Raw genomic sequence first — 25,720 nt, 5'->3', positions numbered from 1 at the left:
GTGAAGTTGAGCTGAGTGATGAGACCGGCAGTATTTCATTTGTTAGTGTAATTTATTTGTCTATCAAAATGACTGGAATAGGGAAAAAAAAAAGACAATAGCCACAACGTATAGGAAAACAAATATTGAAATTTATATATGTAATTATGCAACAAAAACCATCAAGTTGCCATCAATTTAAACTGCTAAACCTTTTTCCCTCACCAATACTTTATATCCACATCTTTTTAATGGGGAGTTGGGAGCTCAGCCCATTACTTTTCCATTTGTATCATATGCTTTGGTAACATCCTTGGAAAAAGCAAAATTCAGTGTTCACGTCACCATAAGAGATGAGAGAGAGAGAACACAGTAGTCCTTAAAGCTAAAGTAAGTTTTTATAGGCAGCATATAGTTTGATCTTATTTCAGTATCCATTCAGCCACTTCTTGTCCTTTGATTGGTGAATTTAGTCCATTTACATTCAAGGTAATTATGGATAGGTAAGGATATACCACCATTTTGTGTTTTATTTTGTTTATGAGCCTTTGTTCCTTCTCTCTTGTTTGTTTTGTTTTTGAGATAGGGTCTCACTTTGTCACCCAGGGTAGAGTAACGTGGTGCAGTCTCAGCTCACTGCAGCCTCAACCTCCTGTGTACAAGCAATCCTCCTACCTCATCCCCTCAGGTAGCTGCAACTACAGGCAAGCACCACCACACCCGGCTAATTTTTGTATTTTTACTTGAAATGGGGTCTCATGATGTTGCCAGGCTGTGGTCTTGAACACCTGAGCTCAGGTGATCCGTTTGCGTTGGTATCCCAAAGTGCTAGGATTACAGGCGTGAGTTACCACACCCAGCCTCTCTTGCTGTCTTTTTTTCATTTGATGGTTTTCTGTAGTCCTATGTTTTGATTCCTTTGTCTTTGAGTATCTGCTGTAGCTGTTTTGCTTTATCGTTACCATAGGGCTTACATAAAGCATTATAGTTACAATCTGTTTTAAGCTGGTAAACCTCTATCACATAAAAATTCTAGACATCACCTCCAACCCCCATATTTTATGTTTTTGATGTCACAATTTACATAGTTTTATATTGTGCATCCCTTAGCAAATTATTACTATTATTTTTTTCAGTGATGTATCAGTAAGATCTTATGTTTATTCTATTCTATTTAACATAACAGATTGAACACATATTCACCAGAAATTATTAAACAAAAATTAAAAGATTTAGAACATTCATTTCAGTGGGAGTCTTCATTCCCACATGGTTCTAAAACAATGAAACAAACTGAGTTTGAATCCAGCACTAGACTCTTATTTTAAATCTAATATAATATCGATATACCTAACAAATTAAAACAGACTACTATGCCACGTTGTATAAGTCACATAAATAAAAATATACACTGAAGCAAACCTAAAATCCTCATTCACATTCACCACAAGACTATGCAGCCTAAATTACTGTGTAAACAGTGTAAATATGTCTCATTTTGCAATGGACTTAAGTTGCATAAGCTAAAATTTTAAGCTTCACCCAAGGATTTAGCAGCCTGAAAATTTACCCAGCATAATATAAAGAGGTTGTGTGACTCTTCATGCAGGGAAACTTGAAAGCCCACATGGCAAAAAAACCTAGGCCATTTCCCCAGGCAATGCGTCCTTCCATCTAATACTATTATTTTTTAATTGTGTTGTCTTTTTAACCTTTATATTAGAGATACATTTATTTACATACAATCATTATACTATTAGAGTATTCTGAATTTGACTATACATTTACCTTTACAAGTGAGTTTTATACTTTTTTCAAAAATAAGCTTTATGTAGTTTTTTTATATTATTTTCTATTTGCATCCATGCCTTCGAGAAACCTTTCCCATGGGAAAGGCTATTTTCATCTAATGTTACCCGTAACTCATTCACTATTTGACGGAGTTCTCTTAAATAAATCATCCTTTAGTAACTTTTAGAATTATCTCCTAATTTACAAAAACTGAAATGAAAAGGAACTACTAAATCATTACCAGGAGTAGTTGCAATCTCATTTTCTAAGTAAAGGGAAAACCATAAAAATCAACCAAAAAAGAAATTCATGGGTGAGAAAAGTATTTGCTAAAATCTCTCTGTAGAGAAAGATGCCAGCTCAGGGTGTCCCCCCCACCCATAGGCTCGGTTCAACAGTTTGGCCAAAGGAGGACAGAAAGGTTCTGATGAGGCCTCCACCTGCTCTTTGCTGAGCTTTGGACCAGGTCAGGAGGAAAGAGTTGTTTGTTCTTGAGACTTTGGACACAATAACCTATCCCTTCTGATGAAGATATTCTAGCATTTGAAAATCCCCTTGCTTCTTTTAAGAGCTGAAAATGTTACCATTAGCAGAAAGCATGACTACTGTTGTCTAGAGGCAGGAGTTGAGCTGTTAGTTGTTAAGGGTGAGCAGAAGCAAAAGAAAAGGGAAATTGAGTTTTAGGCCTTGGGCAGACCCAGTTGAGCAGCTCACATCTCTGTCCCCCAGCATTACAATGCACACAGTTCCTTTGCTGGTGAATCCTCTTTCGGGCCAACGCCACTCCCCAAACAGGTGGATGTTCCTGTCAGCTCTCCTCTCCTGGGGTGTAGGCTCAGGCTGCTGTGACAAGTTAGGGGACAGAGCCTGAGGGATCCCGGGAGATTCTAAGCGTGGTCGATGGAACCACCAGAATGGGGAGGGTGGAGGGCTCAGGTCTGGCCTCGTGTCCCCACTGTGGCCCTCCTCTTGAGGTGCATCCCTCCCCTAATGACATCTGCCTGGCCCACCTGCATCATAAACCCAGGACAAGAAAGACACAGCTGCAGGGAGGAACGGATGCTGCTGGAGGCCCCCTGGGGAACAGACTCAGGCCAGGGTCCCTCTGTCGTACCCTTAAGTGTGCGCAGGTTGTCTTGCCCCGAACTCAACCTCTCTCAAAAGACAGACCCAAAGAAGGGACCACGACTGTCAGCACTCTGCTCACTGAGGTCGTGTTCTATAGGTCAGATAAATACATAGCTCTAGAAAGGTCCGGAGGAGCTCTGGACAGGAAGAAGGTGGAGGACACTTTGATGCATGAGCAGGAGAATGGGAGAGATGAGATAGAGAGAGAGGGAGAGAGAAGAGAGAACAGAAAAAAACAAGGTCTGAAATCCATTGGTCCCTGGGTTCTGGCCACCCTAAACTACTTTGCACAGTTGGGCAGCAGCATGAGAACAGAACAGACACGTCAACAGAAACACCCGCCTCCCGCCCACCCCATGGAAAAATAGACATTCCAATATTTATGTAATAATTTAGATAAAATATGTTTTGAGCATTTGTGCAAATAAACGAAACAATTTTTTTTTTCCATAAAGAAAGAAACGGCAACGCAATTTAAAAACTGGCAGGCCGTTTAAAAGAGCCCGTTTGACCTCTGACGAACCCAGCCAAGACAAGGCCCGCGGCCGGGCTCACGAGTCTCTGCGGAGAGCGGACCTTACCCTGACGACGATGATGGCGTTTTGTGGTTAAAGTGACTTGGGCGCACCCCCAGTACAGGGTCTGGTCCCACACGTTCACACGGGGGAGGGGGCGGGAAGGGGACATCAAAACCAGACCACATCCTCTGCCAGACGGGCTCCAGGAGTAGCGGTTTGGACGAGAGACATTTACACGCATGGAGTGCACAATAGTTATTTACAAATACACAGCAGTCCTTCAAGTTTTCAAGTTTCATAAAAAGGAGGAGGGGTGGAGAAAGGGGGAAAAAAGCAAAAACCGACGAACCGAACAAAAAGGAAAAAAAAAAGAAAAACCAAACATGGAAGAAAAATAATAAACCAGATTAACAACACAACCGTATCGCTCCAAAGACGACAGAGTTGACAGGTTCACACACGGTTTGCGGTATGTACATCAATTACAGAGGTGGCGACGCAGGGGATGGGGGTTCACACTCGTGTTTTCGCTTGTGAGAGGTGCTCCGCCACACCCAGCACCCATGTGTGCCAGAGCACACGCGCACACGCACACGTGCACCCCACGCACGGCCACACGCGCACCCACGCTCGCATGCACGCCCACACGCACAGACACGCCTGCGGGCAGCAGGCGCAGGGGAGCGCGTATCACCACTCCGCGTCCTCCTCTATGTAATAATCAGGGGTGGTACCATCAAAGAGGCCGGGTCGAGGGACTTCCGCTGCTCCCCTCTGGCGAAGACGCGGGAGATGGAGCCGAATCCCATCTTCTCTTTCTTCTTTTTCCGTTTTGGGTCTTCAAGATCCTCTAGTGACTGTACAATAGGGTTGTGCAGGTTCTTCGGAACTGGGCCGGGACTGTCGCCGTTGCAGAGGGAGTGCGTCCAGTGTCTAGGGGAGTTGATGTCGCTGGGTGTGGACGACCGGTCGCCTCCGGCGGCAGATGCGTCGGAGATGACGGAGGGCTGCCGGGAGTGGCAGGGACTCACCCTGACCGCTTGCCGGTCCGCAGGGTGAGGGGGGGTGTGAGTGGTAGAGAGTCTGTTGACTCCGCCGGATGGCTGCGGTCAGCGGGAGTCCGCCTGCACCACCCACTCCTGGTTGCCATTGAGCACCGTCTCGCCCGGCATGGCGAGGGAATGCCGCTTGGGGACGTCCTTGGTCGGCGTGGCTCAGGACTGCTTGGCCATTGCCAGCTCGGCCTCCAGCTCCTTCATCCGGTTGTCCTTGAGGTCCAGCTGGGAGCGCAGGGCCGCGGCGTGCTCTGTGGCCTCCTTGGCTTGGCGTCGCAGCTCCCACTTCTGGCGCTCCAGCAGGTCCTTCTCCTTTGCCAGTGCTTTGACCGCGTCTTCGCTCTCCTTGCGGTGCTGCTCACAGTTGCGGATGAAGTCAAGGAGCTGCTCCTCGCGACTCTCCAGCGTGGCGTACAGCTGCTGCATCTGGCCCATCAGGTCCGTCTTCTCTCCCTTTAAGCGCTTCCGGTCAGCTTTCATGGCCTGCAAGGCTTCTTTGGTCCTGGCTAGCTCCTGCTCCTTCTGCGCCAGCTGGACCCTGAGCTCAGTGGCCGAGAGGACCTCGGAGGACTTGCCGCCCTGTGACTCCTCCAGGTCCTTTGACAACATCTCCATCTGCCGGAGAAGGTGAACTTCCTCCTGGAGCCGCTACACTTCTTCCCCCAGGAGCACCGGCTGGCTGCAGTAGCCATCGGCTCGGACCCGGGGCGCCCCGGCACTGGGCCGATCGCCGGGCCCCGCCGCGTCCACGCACTGCTCGCAGGCTGCAGGTCCCGGGAGCGCGCGGGCCCGGCCCCCGCTCCACAGGAAGGCTCCGGCTCCGGCTCGCCCTGCGCTGCCAGCTGGCGGACGCGCTCCCACTAGCCCGAGTCGGCCGCCCGCATGCCTGGTGCCCGTGGGCCGCTGCCCGTGGCGGCGCGGGGGGCTCCGACGGCGCGCGCCGGGCTCACAGCCCCAGGGGTCACCTCCGCATCGGGGCGCAACCGAGCGCCTCCCTTGCCGCCCGCCCGCCCCTGCGCCGCGGACCAGGGCTCTCAGTCTTGCCGGACGCCGGGCGGTCCGCGGCCGCCGCACGCGAGGAATTCCGAGTTTTATACTTTCATGTGTTTCCATGTTATTAATTTTTTTTTAATTTCCACTTGAATAACTCCCTTTAACATTTCTTTAAGGTAGGTGTAATGTTGATACAGCTCAGCTTTTGCCTGTCTGGAAAACACTATTTTCCCCTCATTACTGAAATATAACTTTGCCGCTTATGAGTGTTCTTGGCAGATTTGTCCTCCTCTTTAAGCACTTTGAATATATCATCCCATTCTCTCCTAGCCTGTGAGATTTCTGCTGAGAAATGTGACAGTCTAATGGAGATTCCCTTTTATGTGACCTGTTTTTCTCTTTGTCATTGATTTTGAGAATGTGATTACAATGAGCCAGAGAAGACGTTTTGGGTTTAACATGTTTGGGAAACTTTGAGCTTTATACTGTGGATATCTGTATCTCTCCTAAGATTTTGGAAAGTTTCCATCCATTATTTCTTTAAGCTTACTGCCCTTTTCTCTGTCTCGTCTGCTAGTTAAATTTCCAAAAAACATGTATTGGTTCACTTAATGATATCCCATAAGTTCTATAGGCTTTCTTCATTCCTTTTATTTATTTATTTTTACACCAACTGGGTAATTTCAAAATGCCTGTCTATAAGTTCACAGATTCTTTGTCCTGCCTACTTGGGTCTCCCGTTGAAGCTGTCTATTGCCGTTTTTATTTCATTTATTGTATTTCTTAGGTTCAGGATTTCTATTTGATTCTTATTTACGATTTCTCTTTTGAAAGTTTCATTCCATTAATGAATTATTTTTCTGATTTTGTCTGTGTTCTCTTGTATCTCACTGTGCATCCTTTCAAAAAATTATTATTTTGAATTTCTTCTTTGACAATTCGTAGCTCTTCATTTCCTTGGGGTCTGTTATTGGGGAATTACTGTGTTCCTTTGGTGGTATCATGTTTCCTTTTTCTTTCTTTTTTTTTTTTTTTTTTTTTGTCCTTGCATTCATGTCTACAATTTGATGGTGCAGTCACCTCTTTCTAACCTTGTAGATTGGCTTTCTTGGGGAAAGACTTTCAGCTGCAGGTGGGTCCAAGGGTCCCAGTTGAGTGGGGTGTGGCACCTCCCTCCAGTTCTTTGTGGCTATAGCACTGTAGTCTTCATGCAGCTCCATCAGCTAAGGTCAACACTGGAAAAGACTGTGGGGACTTTGGGGGCCTGGCTGAAGGAGTCTGTGGCATAAGCAACAGAAGCATGAGCTGTTAGGGTCCTCAGTGGCAAGGTCTCTTGAGAGCCTCCTGTTTTCCTTTTCCTCACAAAGGGAAGTCCTAGTTAAGGAGATCCCTCTTGGTACCAGGTCCAACATGGCCTACAGATAGCCACAGTGGCTCTAAATTTCAGGACCCCTGCCCTCTAAGTGGTTATAGAGCTGAGGTCCTGGTCTCTTAGGCTCATGCAACCAGTGACACCTGGAACCTGGGGAAGGGGTGTGTTCACCACAGTTTGAGCATATGCAGATTGCTCATAGAGCTAGAGTCTAGGACTCTGAGGTGTGCCCCCAGCAGTTTGGGCCCAGGGAGAAAGGGTGTGGTAGCTCTGACTGCCTTGAGAGCAGAGTGCAGTAGTGGTATGGCTTAGGGAATGAACAGGTGTTTTGGCGGCTCAGGCCCCAGGGGCAGAGAATCAATTTAGGTCACAGGAATGTCAGAGTGCAGCAGCAACTCCGGCCCCAGGGAGTGGGGCACCACACAATGGTGACTCCAAATATTGGGATGGTGGAACATCATAGGAGCCCAAGGCTATGGGAGACAGGCTACAGTGGTAGCAAGTACCCAGGAATGGCAGGGCACATCTATAGGTCAGGCCCCAAGAGGCAAGTGCCATTCCTCTAGGTGGAGCACCTCAGCAGCTCAGATTTCAGGGAGTGATTCTGGTTCCTAGGGAGAACCAGAATCACACAACACAAGTGCAGTTTGGGGTCCTGGGGAGTGGGGGCTGCACAGCTCATCTGAGGTTCTGGTTTCTGATAGCTAGGGGGTACAACAACACTTCAGCCACAGGCGGTGGGGCTGCACAGCATAGCCACAGCTACAGTTTCCAGAGAGGTGGGCACTGTGTCAGCTCAGCCCCAGGAAGTAGGGCTGCATCACTTAGCCACAGTTCTGATTCCCAGCAAGACAGGCACTGACTCTACTCATGCCCAGAGAGGCCAGACACAGCAGCAACTGGGACCCAGGAGGATGGAGCAGCAGCAACTCAGCTTAAAAATGGTGCATCACTGTACAACCCAGACTTTGGGAGTATGGGGTGCAGTGGCAGCAAGCCTCAGTAATAGAAGACACAATGGCTTCTAAGGTCTCCAAAGCAGGGCACAGAGCAGCAGTAGCTCCAGTTTCAAGATGTCATGGCACCATAACAGCTCAGGCCATGGAAACAGGGTGCAGCTCCAGCCACCTCTTTGGGAAAAGCACTAGGAACATGTAATCATTCATCTTTCTGACATATTTCCATACAGATATAGGATTCTTGGTTGAAAGAGTTTTTTTTTTTTTTTCCTTCACTATTCTGAACATATCAACTCACTGCCTCTGGCCTCCAAAATTTCTGATAAGAAATCTGCTGCTGATCTTATTGGTAAACCTTGGGATATGGTTTAGATGTCTGTCTCCTCTAAATCTCATGTTGTAAAAAGAATCATAAGCAACACACACACACACACATGCACGCACATGCACATGCACACAAAATAAATGTCATGTAATGCAATTCCCCATGTTGGAGGTGTGGCCTGGTGGGAGGTGATTGGATCATGCTGGTAGATCACTCATGAATGGTTTAGCATCATCCTCTTCGTGATAAGTGAGTTCTTGCTCTGAGTTCACATGAGATCTAGTTGTTCAAAAGTATGTGGCACCTCCTCCCTCTTTCTCTTTACCCTTTCCTTGCTGTTTGATATGTTGGCCTCTCTCTTAGCTTTCTGCCATGATCATAAGCTTCCTGAGGCCCTCACCAGAAGCCAAGCAGATGTTGGTGCCATGGTTGTACATCCCTCAGAACTGTAAGCCAAAGAAATCTCTTTATGTTATTAATTACCCAGCTTCAGGTATTTCTTTTTTTTTCCTGTCACTTCCGCCATCCCCAGTATTTCCTTATGGCAATGCAAAAATAGCCTAACACTCCTTGTATATGATGAGTCACATCTCTCTTGCTGCTTTTAGGATTCTCTTTGTGTATGTCTTTCTAAAACTTGATTATAATTTGTCTTGGTCTGAGTCTCTTCGGCTTTATCCTCGTCGGAATTTATTGAATGTTTATATTCATGTTTTTCATCAGATTTGTGAAGCTGTTTTTTTTTTTTTCCACATATTCTCTCTGCCTCTTTCTCTCTTCTTCTGAGAGTTCCACAATACATGTTAGATCACTTGATAGTATCCCACGGGTTCCCCTAAGCTCTGTTCATTTTCTGAAGTCTCTTTTCTTTCTGTTCCTCAGACTTGAAATCTGAATTGTTCTACCAGGTTCACTGATTTTTTTTTTTCTGCTCAAATTTGCTTTTGAACCCCTTCAATGAATTCTTCATTTAAGTTACTGTACTCTTCAGGTCCAGAATTTACATTTTCTTCCTTTATTGATATTTCCATTTCGTTTATAATCATTTCCTTGACTTTGTCCATGTCTTATGTTAGCTCTTAGAGTGTCTTTAAGACAAATGTTTTAAAGTCTTTGTCTAATAAATCCACTATCTGATAATCTGATATTTCTCAGGGAGTTCTTGTTGATTTATTTTTTCCTTTGAATGGACCATCCATTCCTTTTTCTTATTATGCCTTGTGACTGATTTATTTATTTTTGAGATGGAGTCTTGCTCTGTCACCAGGCTAGAGTGTGGTGGCACAATCTTGCTTCACTGCAACCTCCACCTCCTGGGCCTTGTGACTTTTTTGTTAAAACTGGGCATTTGTATCCAGTTTTGCCACATGTATCATAATGCAATGACTCTAGAATCAGTTTCCCTCCATTTCCCAGTTTGCAGTCTTTTTGTTTTGTTTAGCTTTTGAGACAGGGTCTCTCAATCTGTCACCCAGGCTGAAGTACAGTGGCATCATCACAGCTCACTGCAGCCTCAATCTCTCAGGCTTAAGCAGTCCTCCAACCTCAGCCTCCTGAGTAGCTGGGACTACAGGTGTCCACAACCATACCTGGCTAAATTTTTTTTTTCTAATAGTGACGGGGACTCATTATGTTGTCCAGGCTGGTCTTGAACTCCTGAATACAAGCAATCCTCCCATCTCAACCTCCCAAAATGTTGGGATTAAAGGCATCAGCCCACATGCCCAGCCATGAGTTTGTCATTTTATTGTTTTGCTTTGTTTCAACTTTTGTAGGGTGTGTCTGTGCTAGGGCTGGCCCCAAGGTATAAACTTAAGATGTTCTTAGGTTTTTTTCAGCCTGCTCCTTTCCCTGAGGTTGCTTTTCAATGTCCTAGTCCTTATATGTCTGACTCCCCAAAAAAAGGAAAGAGGAAAAACTGATAGGGAACAAAAGGTGTCAGCCTTTTATATTCCCCTAGAAGTCACTTCAAAGAGAGAGAAACTTGCAACAATGGAGGTGGGGTTTGCAAAAATATTGTCCTTCTCTATGTCTGTACTTCTGTGATTAGAACACAGATCCCTAATTAATGGAGGGCAAAGACCATCTTACCCGCTGCTGGTCCCACTAGCTATATGCTGGCTACCGTGGGAAAATGTGTATCTACCATGGGGCCAGGGGAAAAGGGAAGGGATGACTGCTAACTGGGGTACTTCTAGCAGATCTTCAGTGGGAAGGTAATGAGAGTGGATGGAAGGAAGACACAGATGCTGGGCTGAAGGGAGAGGAAGTTGGGAACCCTGCATAGAGCTATCATGCGCTGAGCCAATTCCTGGTCCCCAACAACTTCTGCAGAATGGATGAATTGAATGTGCAAGGAGCAACCCACTCGAGCCATGGGCCTCTGGAATTCGAGCAGGAGACCCCATGACCACTGTGAACACTTGAGTTTGTGGGGAAAGCTGCTTAGAGAATTGATAGGTGCAGAACTCCAGCCCTTGTGGAGCCAAGAGGGTTTGGTGTGGGAGTGTCTTTAGTGGAGCATGGCTAGGGATGTCCATCCCCCTAGGTTCAGCTTGCTCCCATAGGAGACTTTAACCCTAGGAGAACTTCAGACCTGAACTCTGCAGGGCAGTTTTGCCCATAAGATGGGGTTCAACCTGTACACCCCTCAGTCTGCTAGCCACACCCAGGGCCCCAGCCTAACCAACCCTGCTTGCAGTGCAGTCCCCAGGTGCTTCATAGCTCCTGTGATGGCAGACCATGCCTGACCAGCACAGTGCTCCAGCACTGTTCCCTCCCTACACTGCAGCCTCCCCCAATCCCCTTTGCCTTTAGGCACTCACCTACAAATACCCCCCACATCACTTTGCCAGCACATGTGAGCACAGGTGGACCTTGCTTTCCCTTCCCTGCCAGCTTGTATGTGTGCATGCACACCCTGCTATGCCACTGCTGCACCATCACCCACCCCTTACCCCTCCCCTGGCTACACTGCTGTTATCATTGGAGCATTGGCAGGCATGGAGTTCACCAGCCCTTCCCCCACCAGCACCCCATTCCTGTGCCAACACTGCCACTGGCTCAAAACTAGTAATGGAAAACAGTGTACCCACCCCCACTGATAGAGTTTGGCTGTGTCCCAAGGCAAATCTCATATTGTAGTTCCCATAATGCCCATGTGTCACGGGAGGGACCCAGTTGGAGGTAATTGAATAATGGGGGTAGTTATCCCCATGCTGTTCCTGTGATAGTGAATGAATTCTCATGAGATCTGATGGTTTTATAAGGGGCATTTCCCCCTTTACTCAGCATTTCTCCTTCCTGCTGCCATGTAGATTGGAACATGTTTGATTCCCCTACCGCCATAATTATGTTTCCTGAGGCCTCCCCAGACATGCTGAACTGTGAGTCAATTAAACCTCTTTCCTTTATAAATTACCCAGTATTCAGGCAGTTCTTTATAGCAGCATGAGAACAGACTAATACACCCACCCTGAGTGGCCACTAGCATGCATGCACACACAGAGCACACAGTCCTGCACTCATCAGCACCCCGCCCCTGTGCTAACACTACAACTGGCATGAATATGCACACAGTTGCTGGCGGGCGCCTCCCCCCCACCAACGCAAGCCATACTACCATGGCCACTTCTGTGAATATCCACACAGAAGCTCACAAACTGGCACCCGCTGGCACCATGCTGCAGCTGATGAGTGTGCACCACACTGTGCTCCCACTGCCACTGCTGCTAGCACATGTAAACGAGGATGGATCTTGCTGCCACCATTCTATGAAGTGCTTTGGTTGAGATTTCCCATCAGAGTGTTGTGACCTGTGGTCTGGGAGCACCTCAGCCCCTCTAGCACCAGAGGTTCTTTATGTCAAGGAGCTAGAGAACAAAGCTGGGACCTGATACAAGTTCCCCAGAGTTAGAACATGCAGTCCAGGATTCCTGAGGTGAGTCTTGGCCCCCCAAAATCTTCCAATAATGAAGCCAAATAACCTACCTTATGCCACAGTCAAACCCCTAAGATCATCAAATAGGATAAAAGAAAAAAATCTAAAAAAGAGCAACTTAAAAGACTGAAGGAACTTCAGCCCACGAAGATGAGAAAGAACCAGTGCAAGAACTGACAATGCAAAAAGCCAGAGAGTACCTTCTTTTCTCCTAATGACTGCATGAGTTCTCCATCAAGTGTTCTTAACCAGGCTTAAATGACTGAAATATAATTCAGAATACAGACAGGTATGAAGATCATTAGGATTCAGGAGAGTGATGAAACTCCATTTCAGGAAGCTGAAGCTAAGAATCACAATACAACAATGCAGGAGCTGACAGACAAAATAGCCAGTATAGAAAAGAACATGAACTGACCTGATAGAACTGAAAAACACGCTACAAGAATTTCATAATGCAATCACGAGTAATAACAACAAAATAGGCCAAGGTGAGGAAAGAATCTCAGAGCTTGAAGACTGGCTTTCTGAAATAAGATAGACAGAAATAAAGAAAAAAGAATGACAAGGAACAAACATAACCTTGAAGACATACAGGATTATGCAGAGACCAAATCCATGACCTATTGGCATCGCTGAAAGCGATGGGGAGAATGGAAACAACTTGGAAAACATATTTCAGGATATCACCATAAGAACTTCACCAACCTAGCTAGAGAGACAAACATTCAAATTCAGGAAATGCAGAGAACCCCTGCCAAATGCTTCACAAGAAGATCGTCTCCAAGGCACACAATCATCAGATTCTCCAAGGTCTAAGTGAAAGAAAAAAATGTTAAAAGCAGCTACAGAGAAAGTACAGGCCTACAAAGAGAGGCCCATCAGGCTAACAGCAGACCTCACATCAGAAGCCCTACAAACCAGAAGAGAGTGGGGGCCCATATTCAACATTCTTAAAGAAAATAAATCCAACCAAGAATTTCCTATCCGGCCAAACTAAGCTTCATAAGTGAAGGAGAAATAAGATCCTTTTCAGACAAGCAAATGCTGAGGGAATTTGTTACCGCCATACCTGCCTTACAAGAGCTCCTGAAAGAAGAAATAAATATGGAAAGAAAAGACCATTACCAGCCACTACAAAAACACATTTCAGTACACACACCATTAACACTATAAAGCACCTGCAAACATGTCAGCATATTAAATGGCTAGCAACATCATGACAGGATCAAATCCACACATATCAACACTAACCCTGAGTGTAAATGGCTAAATGCCTCAATGAAAAGACACAGAGAGACAAGTAGATAAAGAAGCAAATCCAATAGTATGCTATCTGCAAGAAACCTATCTCCCAAGCAGTGACACCCATAGGCTCAAAATAAAGGAAGGGTGAAAAAATCTACCAAGCAAATGGAAAACAGAAAAAAGCAAGCATTAGAAACCTAATTTCAGACAAAACAGACTTTAAACCAACAAAAGTCAAAAAAGACAAAGAAGGACATCATATAATGGTAAAGGGTTCAATTCAACAAGAAGACCTAACTACCCTAAGTATATATGCATGCAACACAAGAGCACAGAGATTCATAAAGCAAATTCTTAGAGACCTTCAAAGAGACTTAGACCCCCATGTGGGAGACTTCAAAACACTCCACTGACAGTATTAGATCATTGAGGCAAATAATTAACAAAGAAATTCAGGACCTGAACTCAACACTTGACAAAATGTACCTGATAGACACCTCAGAATGCTCCACCCAGAAACAAGAGAATATATATTCTCATCACCACATGGCATTTACTCTAAAATCAGCCACACATTTGGATGTAAAACAATCCTCAGCAAATGTAAAAGAACCAAAATCCTACCAACCACTTTCTCAGACCACAGTGCAATAAAAACAGAATTCAAAACTAAGAAAATCACTCAAAACTATACAATTACAGAAAAGTTAAATAACCTGCTCCCAAATGAATTCTGGGTAAATAATGAAATTAAGGTAGAAATCAAGAAGTTATCTTCAATTACTGAGAACAAAAATACAACATACCAGAATCTCTGAGACACAGCTAAGGCAGTATAAAGAGGGAAAATTATAGCACTAAATGCCCATATCAAAAACTTAGAAAAATCTCAAATTAATAACCTAAAATCAAAACTAAAAGAGATTTTAGAGAAGCAAGAACAAACCAAACCCAAAGCTAGCAGAAAACAATAACCAAACTCAAAGCTAAACTGAAGGAGAATGAGACACAAAAAAACATTCAAAAGATCAATGAAACCAGGAGCTTATTTTTTTAATTAATTAAACCACTAGCTAGACTAACAAGAGAGAATATCCAAATAAAAACAATCGGAAACAACAAAGGGGATATTACCACAGACCCCACAGAAATGCAAATAACCATCAGAGACTATTATAAACACCTATATGCACATAAACTAGAAGTTCTAGAAGAAATGGATAAATTGCTGGACACATACACCCTCTCAAGACTGAACCAGGGAGAAATTGAATCCCTTACAGGCCAATAATAAGATCAAAAATTAATCAGTAACAAATAGCCTACCAACCAAAAAAGCCCTGGACCAGATGGATTCATAGCCAAATTCTACCAGATGTATAGGGAAGAGCTGGTACCATTCGTACTGAAACTATTCCAAAACATTGAGGAGGCAGGACTCCTCCCCAATTCATTCTGTGAGGCCAGTCACATCCTGATACCAAGACCTGGAAGAGACACAACAAAAAAAGAAAATTTCAGGCCAATATCCTTGACGGAACATTGATGCAAAAATCCTCAACAAAATACTTGCAAACTGAATTCCACCGCACATCAAAAAGCTAATTCGCCACAATCAAGTAAGCTTTATACCTGAGTCAAGTTTGATTCAACATACACAAATCAAGCAATGTGATTTATGTGTCACATAAACAGAACTAAAGACAAAAACCACATGATTATTTCAATAGATGCAGAAAAGGTTTTCAAAAAATTCAACATCCCTCCATGTTAAAAACCCTCAACAAACCAGATATTGAAGGAACATACCTCAAAATAAGAGCTATCTATGACAGACCCACAGCCAACATCATACTGAATGGGCAAAAGCTGAAAGCATTCTGCTTGAAAACTAGCACAAGATAAGGATGCTCTCCATCTCTCATCACTCCTATTCAACATGGTATTGGAAGCCTAGTCATAGGGCAATCAGGTAAGAGAAAATAAAGGGCGTCCAAATGGTAGGAAAGTCAGACTATCCCTATTTGTAGATGACGATGATTCTGTATCTAGAAAACCCCATAGCCTCGGCCCAAAAGCTGCTTAAGCTGATAGACAAATGTAGCAGACTTTCAGAATACAAAATCAACATACAAAATTGACTAGCATTCCTGTACACCAACAACAGCCCAGCTGAAAGCCAAATAAGGAGCTCATTCCCCTTCACAGAAAGAATAAAATGCCTAGGAATACAGGTAACCAAGCAGGTGAAAGACTTCTACAATGAGAATTACAAAACACTAATCAAAGAAATCAGAGATGACACAAATGAGTAACAATCCATGCCCATGAATAGAAGACTCAATATTTTCAAAATGGCCATACCACCCAAAGCAATTTACAGATGCAATGCTCCTCCTATCAAACTGCCAATGACATTCTTCACAGAACTAGAAAAAAATGTTAAAATTCATCAGGAACAACAACAACAAAAAAAGCCCAAATGGCCCAGGGAATTCTAAGCAGAAAGAACAAAGCAGGAAGCATCACACTACCCAACTACAAACTACAGTGTTTAGCTACAGTAACCAAAACAGCCTGGTACTGATACAAAAACAAACACATTGACCAATGAAACAGAACAGAGAGCCCAAAAAGAATGCTGCACATCTTACGGCCATCTGATCTTTGACAAAGCTTACAAAAACAAGCAATGGGGAAAGGATTCCCATTCAATAAATGGTACTGGGATAACTGGCTAGCCGTATGCAGAAGACTGAAGCTGGACACTTTCCTTTTTTTTTTTTTTCTGAGATGGAGTTTCGCTGTTGTTACCCAGACTGGAGTGCAATGGCGCGATCTTGGCTCACCGCAACCTCCGTCTTCTGGGTTCAAGCAATTCTCCTGCCTCAGCCTCCCGAGTAGCTGGGACTAAGGCGCGCACCATGCCCAGCTAAGTTTTGTATTTTTAGTAGAGATGGGGTTTCACCTTGTTGACCAGGATGGTCTCGATCTCTTGACCTCGGGATCCACCCGCCTCAGCCTCCCAAAGTGCTGGGATTATAGGCTTGAGCCACCGCGCCCGGCCTTTCCTTTTACCATATACAAAAATCAACTCAAGGTAGATTAAAGACTTAAATACAAAATCCAAAACTATAAAAACCCTTAAAGACAACTTAGGGAATGCCATTCTAGTCATAGGAGCTGACCAAAATTTCATCACAAAGACTCCAAAAGCAATTCCAATGAAAGCAAAAACTGACAAATGGAATCTAATTAAACTAAAGGACTTCTACAGAGCAAACAAAACTATAAACAAAGTAAACAGACAACCTACAGAACAAGTGAAAACATTTGCAAACTATACATCTGACAAAGGTCTATTATCCATCATCTATAAGGAACTTAAAAAAATAAGAAAAAAACATTAAAAATGGGCAAAGAACATGAACACTTTTCAAAAGAAGACATACATGTGATCAACAAGCATATTTAAAAAGCTCATCAATATCACCAATCATTAGAGAAATATAAATCAAAACCACAATGAGATACTATCTCACACCAGTCCGAATGGCTATTATTAAAAAGTCAAAAAACAACAGAGGCTGTCAAGGTTGCAGAGAAAAGGGAACACATACACTGTTGGTGAGAGTGTAAATTAGTTCAACCATTATGGAAAGCAGTGTGGCAATTCCTCAAAAAGCTAAAAACAGAACTACCATTTGACCCAGCAATCTCATTATTGAGTATATACCCAAAAGAATATAAATCATTCCATCATAAAGACACATATGTGCATATGTTCATTGAAGCACTATTCACAATAGCAAATGGCTATCAGTGGTAGACTCGATAAAGAAAATGTGCTGCGTATCCACCATAGAATACTATGCAGTCACCAAAGAGAACAAGATCATGTCCTTTGCAGGAAAATTGATGGATCTGGAAGCAATTATGCTTAGCAAACTAACACAGGAACACAAAACAAATACCACTTGTTCTGATTTATAAGTGGGAGCTAAATGATGAGAACACATGGACACATAGAATTGAACAAGAGACGCTGAGGGCTACCTGAGGGTGGTGGGTGGAGGGTGAAGAGGAGTAGAAAAAATAGGTATTGGGTACTGGGCTTGTTACCTGGGTGGTGAAATAATCTATATAACAAACCCCTATGACATGAAATTACCTATACAACAAACCTGCACATGTATCCCTGGACCTAAAAGTTTTAAATGTTGCTATTAAAATTATAATAGAAATATAAATTTATCATTGAAAAATGTTAATATATTACCAAGTTTTAAATTTTTGTTTAAAAATTCTGTATAATTGGGTTCACTGTTCAGAGGGAAAAAATGTTAAGGTGTTTATGTGTAGACCATGGTCTAAAATCCAATTGTGAAAAGGAAATTTAGACTCAAAATGTATATGCATTTTTCTTTTTAATCTTAATTGTTATCCTCAGATCTAGTGAGGGATGTCTGACCAGCCTTTCTGTAGGAAAAAGGAAAGAGGAAAGAAAGTAAAATAGAAAATTGCCTGTTGACTTACTGCCTGTCATTCTTTAAAAACAAAACACTTCATTGCCCATATTTTCTTCTAGTACTGTCACATTTTTCTCTTTTGAAAAATAAAATTTTACCATCATGAATGGTAAAAAATATCATAAGTTTTCACTTGTTAACTATTCCTGAGACTAAATTCCAATGAAGTAAATTGCATACTTCAATTCACTGTTAGACTTTAGCAAGGTGGTAGAATAAATACTAAATTTATTTTATGTGGGAAAATATTAAAATGGAAAATTTTTAAAGCTATATAGAAATGAGTACATAATTTTAACAAATAGCTTTATAAATGAATAGTTCAAGGGAAGTCAAGCACTGTGTTAATAGTAAAAATATTTTTCTTTAAAATTTTTCCTCAACTAATTGAGTCTTACTTTTCCAATTATACAGATATCTCTAAGATAATTTGGAAGTATAAAACTGCCAAATGTATTCTCCAAAAAGACTAAGAATTCCTTCAGTTTTTTTAGCTCCTACTACTTCCTCTTTCTTTCCTCCTTCCTTGAGATGACTGTTTGGATGAGCATGGGGAGACTGGAACCTCCTATAATATTAGTAAAACTGTATATTTATATAATCTTTTCCAAAGTCCACTTGGCAATATGTATCATACTTTTGTATGTACTCATTTTAATTGAACAATTCTCTAGTTTTGGAATTTGTACTGTTAGGAAAACTATTCGTAATTCTTGTTAAAGATGGTGTGTTAGTCCATTCTTGTGCTACTATAAAGAAATACCTGAGGCTAGGTAATTTATAATGAAAAAGGTTTAATTGGCTCACAGTTTTGCAGGCTGTACAGGAAGAATGGCACTAGCATCTGCTTCAGGTGAGGCCTCAGGAATCTTCTAATTATAGCAGAAGGTGAAGGGGAACCCAACATATCTCATGGTGAGAGGAGCAAGAGAGAGAGTGGGGAGGTGCCGCCCACTTTTAAACAACCAGATCTCATGTGAACTCAGAGCAAGAACTCACTTATCACCAAGGGGATGGCACTAAACCATTCATAAAGGATCTGCCCCCAGGATGTAAACACCTCTCATCAACACCCACTTGCAACACAGGATTACATTTCATCAGGAGATCTGGAGGAAACACAGATCCAAACCATATCAGATAGTACAGAAAACTTTATTCAAGAGAGGACTATTGAGATAGGTGTGGGGACCACTGTAATGGAATCTTGCAGTAGGAGAGAGAGATTGGGCTCAACTCTGAATTCAACGAAGAGTGAGAATTTGTAACCAAGAAGCAGTGTCAGTGGATGGAAAATTACTAAGAGTAAACATCAAGAATAAGGGGAATTCTGGCTAAGCCAATTAACAGAATTCTCGCTGCAGGCAGGCCAGGGTGATCAGACATCACCTAGCGGATAAGAGTATGAGGAACCTCAGTAGGTATCAAGGATGGCTAAACTGATTTAGCAAGATTCTTGCCAAAATTAATTTGTAAAACAGCTGAGAGGAGTGTGAGTAGAGTTTGGTCAAGGAGAGAATCTTCCTAAGTACCACAGAACAAATCACCCAAATATGCAAAGTCATACCGTAGCCCAGGGGCCCAAGTTTTCCCATGTGTAACTGTTGCATCTTCAGTTCTTGTTTCAAAAAGTTCCAGGAAGAAGCTCAGCCCCCAGAACAGGTTAGATCCAGACATGCCTGAGATGGAGATGAATTGGTGGACCCTCCTCATTAGCACACTAGACACCCTGCCCAAGGAGAAGCTTATTTGCCATTTTCTATACACACCACGTATGTAGAAACATGATCAGTGACTATGCCTATGCCGCCTTTACTCCACCTCTACATACAGTGACTCAGCTAAGCAGCCTAATAAAAGACCTGTTTTCATTGTTGAGGAAATTATCCCATGTCCTCCTTACTTGTTCCAAGAATAAGATCCCCCTATTACAGTAAATTCTCCTTGGTTGTGGTCACTGGACTGTCATCCCCACCCCAAGCCATTGAACCCCTTCATTATGTGGGTAATGACAGATATATTCAAGGCACATCATAACAGTGAAAAATGGATGTAAACTAAAATTCCATCAAAAAAAATTGCCTGTTGACTTACTGCTTGTCATTCTTTCAAAGGGATTGGTTTTAAAATATGATACACTCATACAATGAAAAAATATGCGCTAAGGAAAAAGAACGAGGTAGTCCCAAGTATCCACGCCATAAAATGATGTACATGTAAAACCAATTCATAAATAAATCATTTGGTTACTTCTAGGCTTTAAGAAAAGAGTATTTGTGTTTGTATGAATACATTAAAATCTAGAAAGCTAAGTTCCTGTTAACATCAGTTGCTTCCAGTGAGTGGGGAGGAAGCTGTCATTTTCCACCCAGCACTGTTTTGTTTTTGTTAAACTGAGTAGTGTTTAATTAAAAATAAAGGTTTAGACTTCCATTTTACCTTGGAGATGAAGAGGGCTGAAGGTATTACTCCCACACTTAAAACAAGGCACCCATAGAAAGAAACAGGACTTGAGCATTTGCTTACCCAGCACCATGGCTGCCAAGATGCCATTGAAACCTGAAAGATTCAGCTTGATATTTAACTGAAATACTAAAGGCTGGGCATAGGCTACTGTGAGAGGAAAGCACTGGAGGTAGCAGAGGTGAGGGGAGCGGGCTGCACCCTTTTAGATCGTGCTTCAGGAATCTCACCAGGTGCTTACAGAGATTGTTAGAATTTTAAGAAAGTTTCCATTGGCTGCAGCTGCTACTGTCAAAACTCTACCCAGAGCAGCTCTCCTATTTTCCCTGTGCAAGTGCCTGTCGAAATCTTCAGGAGGCATTGTAACAAAAACTGTAATCTTTGGGCTATAGTAGAAAGTTACTGCAGCTGACTGACTGAAAGGAACCACAACAATGGCTTTACTCCCAGGGAAGGGGCATAAATACATGCCAGGCCCAGTACTCTGGCTAGAGGAGGAGAAAAGCACTGGTGAGAGCCACAGATCTGAGACCCTTAGTGCATGCCTAAGACTGCGGCTTAGTTCTAGTCATTACAGAACACCTGTACCCCCACACTCAATATAACACTAACAAGCATCCCCTTAAAACAGCAGGAAAATATACCTGTGAGAGCTACAAAGAACAGATTCTGTCTGGGGAGTTCCATAAAGGGAAGACTGAAAGAAAACTGGGGACAAAAATTGAGAAGAAATTTCTGGAAACTTAGCACTCACCCTAAACACAAGTTATCACTAGTACACATGTGGCATACCGGGAATAATCACAGTGTCGCAGGACAAACCCCAAAGTTGGGGCTCAGCCTGGGAGGCCAAGAGGGTAGATGGCTTCACACAGGAAAGAATTTAAGAACAAGTTGACAGTATAAAGTGAAAGTAAGTTTATTAAAAAGTAAAAGGATAAAAGAGTCACTACTCCATAGGCAGAGTAGACCCAACGGCTATTTGCTGGATATTTTTATGGTTATTTCTTGATCATATGCTAAATAAGGCATGCATTATTCATGAGTTTTCTGAGAAAGGGGCAGGGAACTCCTGGAACTGGAGTTTTCTTTCCATCCAGACCATACAGGCATTGCTTCCAGGCATTACCATGCATTTATAAATGGCCATGGCACTGGTGGGAGTGTTTCTTAGCATGCTAATTAATTATAATTAGTGTATAATGAGCAGTGAAGGTAACCAGAGGTTGCTCACATCAGCATTTTGGTTCTAGCTGGTTTGGGCTGGTTTCTTTGACTGTCTCCTGTCTTAGCATAGTCACATGACCTATTGTCTTGGAAATTAGTCCTACTGAATTCCTATTTCAATAGCATAAAAGAAATCATAACAGAGTTAAAGAATACTGTAGGTGGGCCTATGAGTAAGCTCAACAAAGCAAGGAAATATCAGTAAACTTGAGGAAAAATAATGAAAGAAAAAGCATTCAAAAGCTTTGGGGCAATATCAAACAGTCTATACATTTATTTGGAATCTCAGAAGGAGAAAATACAGCCTGAACAATATCATATTCAAAACAAAGACAAAGAAAACCTTGAGAAAAATAAAAACTAAAACACAGTATTAAGTGCAAAGAATAAGAATTATAATAGATTTTTCATCAGAAACCAAACAAGCAATAAAAAGTAATGACATTTTTACAGTGTTAAAGAACAAACTGTCAAACCACAGCTCTATGCCCAGTATCCTTTAAAAATAAAGAATAATCTCTGACAGACAAAAACTAAATGAATTACTACCAGCAAACCTATCCTTCAAAATATTTTAAAGGAAGATCTTCAGAAAGAAGAAGTATGATATAAGTCAGAAACGGGAATCTATACAAGGAAATGAATGATCATTCCATGACATTGATTAAGATAAAATAAAACCCCTTAGTCTTAATTTTTAATTGCTCTTAAATATAACTGTTTGAGAAAATAGTAATAGCGTGTGTATGTCTATACATATATAAAAGTAAAATATATAAAGATAGGTGCTTAAATGATAGGAGGAAAAAATTAGAGAATCTCTTTATAAGAGATTCACATGAGGAAATGCAATATTCAAAGGTAGACTCATATTTTTTAAGGGTTTATTTATCTTTAAATGGCCTTTTCCCTGGACTCATATTATTTTTAAATGTACATTATAAACATTAGGAAAACCACTAAACTTTTTAAAGATACAAATAATAAGATAAAATGAGATAATAAAAATTCCTTAGTTAAAAACAGTGATGGAAAAATTAAAAAAAGGACTAAGTAGGAAATAGCTAGTAAGACTGCACATTTTACTCCAAGCATATTAATTATCAATGTAAATGTGTATGTTCTAAACATATCAATTAAAGACAGATATTGTCACATTGGATTTTTTTTTTAAGCAAGACCCAATCTAGCTACACAAAACTCAATTGATATATAAAGGCATAGCTATGTTAAAAGTAAAAGAATGAATAAAACTATAGCATGTAACATGCAATAAAGTTAGAATAGATACATTAATTTCAAAGTCAATTTCAGAAAAAGGAATATTATGAGGGATAAAGAGGCACCTTATATAATGATAAGAGTTAATTTTCCAAGACATTAGAATCCTAAATGTGTAAATACAATGTGCCACAAATGGATAGATTTGAAAGGAGAAATAGACACATCTACAATTATAGTTGGAGACTATTCCTTTCTCTGTACCTGCTAAGAATAATAGGTAGGTAGTAGAAAAGCTTGGTTTAGTGGTTTAAGCCTTGTGTGACAGATCTTAAAGGACAAAGCAGCATATTGGTAGTCATCAACATAAGCCATAGAGGTTAAAACTACCTGCTTATCCTGTATATTAAAACAAACTGGGTCTTGGATACACAGTAGTATTTAATGCTTTATGATCTAGCCTTTCCAATACAGGCAGTTTCTGAAAAATCTTTGTCTTCATTGAGGGCATTTTGTTGTCAGATTTTTGTGTTTGTTTTTGTGGGTATTTGCCTCATTCCACCCCTGAGTTTTCAGGTAGACAGATGTGATTCAAAACTCTGTTGTAAGGTGTTTATTGTTAAGTGGAGTAATGGGTTTGCAGTAATAAGTCATAGTTTTCCACTGAAGGAGAGGGCTTGGGAATCCCTGAGACTAGCTGAAGTTAAGTTGTTGGAAGAATTCCTTGATTGGAAATTTTGCCTTTGTGTTTTGTTGTTCTGTTTCCTGAAAATGACTCAGGGGTGCTCCTGGTTTGTCCATCTACTGCTTTAATTCCTTGGATCCCTCTCATTCTCTCACTTTAAGAAAAAACAAATAATTCTTGCAGAGGTCTCTGTATTTTGCAGCTGCCCTTATATAAGAAGCACTTTCCCCCTAAAAAAGAAAACTTTAAAAAAAGAATAATAGGCAGAAAATCAGTAAAGATATAATGTGCACTATACTATACCAATTTAAATTAAAGTACTCTATTCACCAACAGAATATACAGTATTTTCAAGTATACCTGGAACATTCTTCATAATAGATCATACTCTGAGCCATAAAACAAACCTACACAAATTTAAAAGAATTTAAAAATCAAAGCACTCAAAATTACTTTCTGATATCATAAAATAATTCATCTCAAAATTAATTTTTAAAAAGGTATGAGAAACCACCAAATTTTTAAATACTTTATTTATTATACTTTAAGTTCTGGGGTACATATGCAGATTGTACAGGTTTGTTGCAATAGGTATGCACATGCCGTGGTGGTGGTTTGCTGCATCCATCACCCCGTCATCTACATTAAGTATTTCTCCTAATGCTATCCCTCCCCAATCCCTCCCACCCTCTGCTATTCCTCCCCTAGCCCTTTGCCCCCCAGGCCCCGGTGTGGGAAATCACCAAATATCTTTAATTTAAACATTACACTTTGAAAAGCCCATGAGTAGAGAAGGAAGCCTAAATGAAATTTTTAAAAATGAAAATAGTATATAAAATGTCTGAAATGCAGTTAAACAGTACTTACAGGGCTGAGCATTACTTGCTTATTTTAGAAAAGAAGGATCCCAAACAAGTAACTGAAGCTTCCACCTTATGAAACTAGAGGAAGAAACCAATTTAAATTCAAAGGAAGTAGAAAGGAGGAAATAATTAAAATTAGACTATAAATAATGAAACTGAAAACAGAAGAATAGAGAAATCAACAAAAAAAGCTAATTCCTTGAAAAAGATTATTATTAGCATACCTCTAGCAAGTCCGACCATGATAAAAAGAGAGATGCCACAAATTAACAATACAAAGAATGAAAGAGGGGACATCACTACTAACCTCACAGATACTAAGAGGATAATAAGGAAATACTAGGAACAACTTCATACTTCTAAATTTAATAACTTAGGTAAAATGAACCAATTAACCAAAATACACTGAAGAAAAGGAATAACCCAAATATTCCTATATCTATTAATGACATCGGATTTGCAGTTTAAAACACTCATAAAAAGAAAACTCCAGGAGCCGATGCCCGATTCTGCGCCTGCCATGGCCGACAAAATGGACATGTCTCTGGACTACATCATTAAACTGAACCGGAGCCAGCGAGGAGGCTGCAGCTGGGGCCCGGGCCGCGGCCGGGTCGGCTCCCAGGCGGCCGCCACCCAAGTGAATCGAGGCGGCGGGCCCATCCGTAACCGGCCAGCCATCGCCTGCTGCACGGCCGGCGGAGGCTGCAGGAACCGACCGGCGCCCTACAGCAGGCCAAAACAGCTTCCCGACAAGTGGCAGCACGATCTTTTAGACAGTGGCTTCGGGGGTGGTGCTGGCTTGGAGACGGGTGGGAAACTGCTGGTGTCCAATCTGGATTTTGGAGTGTCAGACACTCATATTCAGGAACTCTTTGCTGAATTTGGAACGCTGAAAAAGGCAGCTGTGCACTATGAACGCTCTGGCCGCAGCTTAGGAACAGCAGATGTACACTTTGAGCGGAAGGCAGAAGCCCTGAAAGCCATGAAGCGGTATAACGGTGTCCCTCTGGATGGCCGCCCCATGAACATTCAGCTTGTCACATCACAGATTGATACACAGCGGAGACCTGCACAGAGCGTAAACAGAGGCGGGAAACCGTGGCGCTGGAGGCTTTGGTGGTGGCGGAGGCACCCAGAGAGGCACCGGTGGAGGCGCCCGGGGAAGAAGCAGAGGCGCCGGCAGGAATTCAAAGCAGCAGCTTTCGGCAGAGGAGCTGTACGCCCAGCTGGACGCCTATAATGCGAGAATGGACACCAGTTAAACAGACCGGCAAATCCGTGTGGACAGGACCCAGGCGTCTCCACTTGCTCCCTGGTTGGGGAACGGTGGCTGGGGCTGTGCGGCCAATAATGGATTTGTTTCTTTTATGTTTTAAAATAGGATTTAAAAACTCATGTAAAGGCTTTTTCTTTCTTTCTTT

At 42.2% G+C, this 25,720-nt stretch overlaps 2 pseudogenes across 2 annotated transcripts in view; one reads left to right on the top strand and one right to left on the bottom strand.

Moving 5' to 3' along the window:
- Positions 1–38: 38 nt before the first annotated feature.
- Positions 39–25,720, bottom strand: part of LOC144581619 (kazrin pseudogene) — a 32,718-nt pseudogene continuing 7,036 nt past the window's right edge. The window contains exon 2 of the transcript XR_013532676.1: positions 39–25,533. The product of XR_013532676.1 is annotated as a kazrin pseudogene (transcript). The remainder of the gene's footprint in view (positions 25,534–25,720) is intronic.
- On the top strand, positions 4,069–25,720 carry LOC144581621 (THO complex subunit 4 pseudogene; annotated as a pseudogene). The gene has a single exon (XR_013532685.1). The product of XR_013532685.1 is annotated as a THO complex subunit 4 pseudogene (transcript).

The sequence above is a fragment of the Callithrix jacchus genome, chromosome 1 (assembly GCF_049354715.1).
Source record: "Callithrix jacchus isolate 240 chromosome 1, calJac240_pri, whole genome shotgun sequence".
NCBI lineage: Eukaryota > Metazoa > Chordata > Mammalia > Primates > Cebidae > Callithrix > Callithrix jacchus.
Note: the sequence above shows the minus strand (reverse complement) of the source record. Positions and strands in the feature narration are given on the sequence as shown.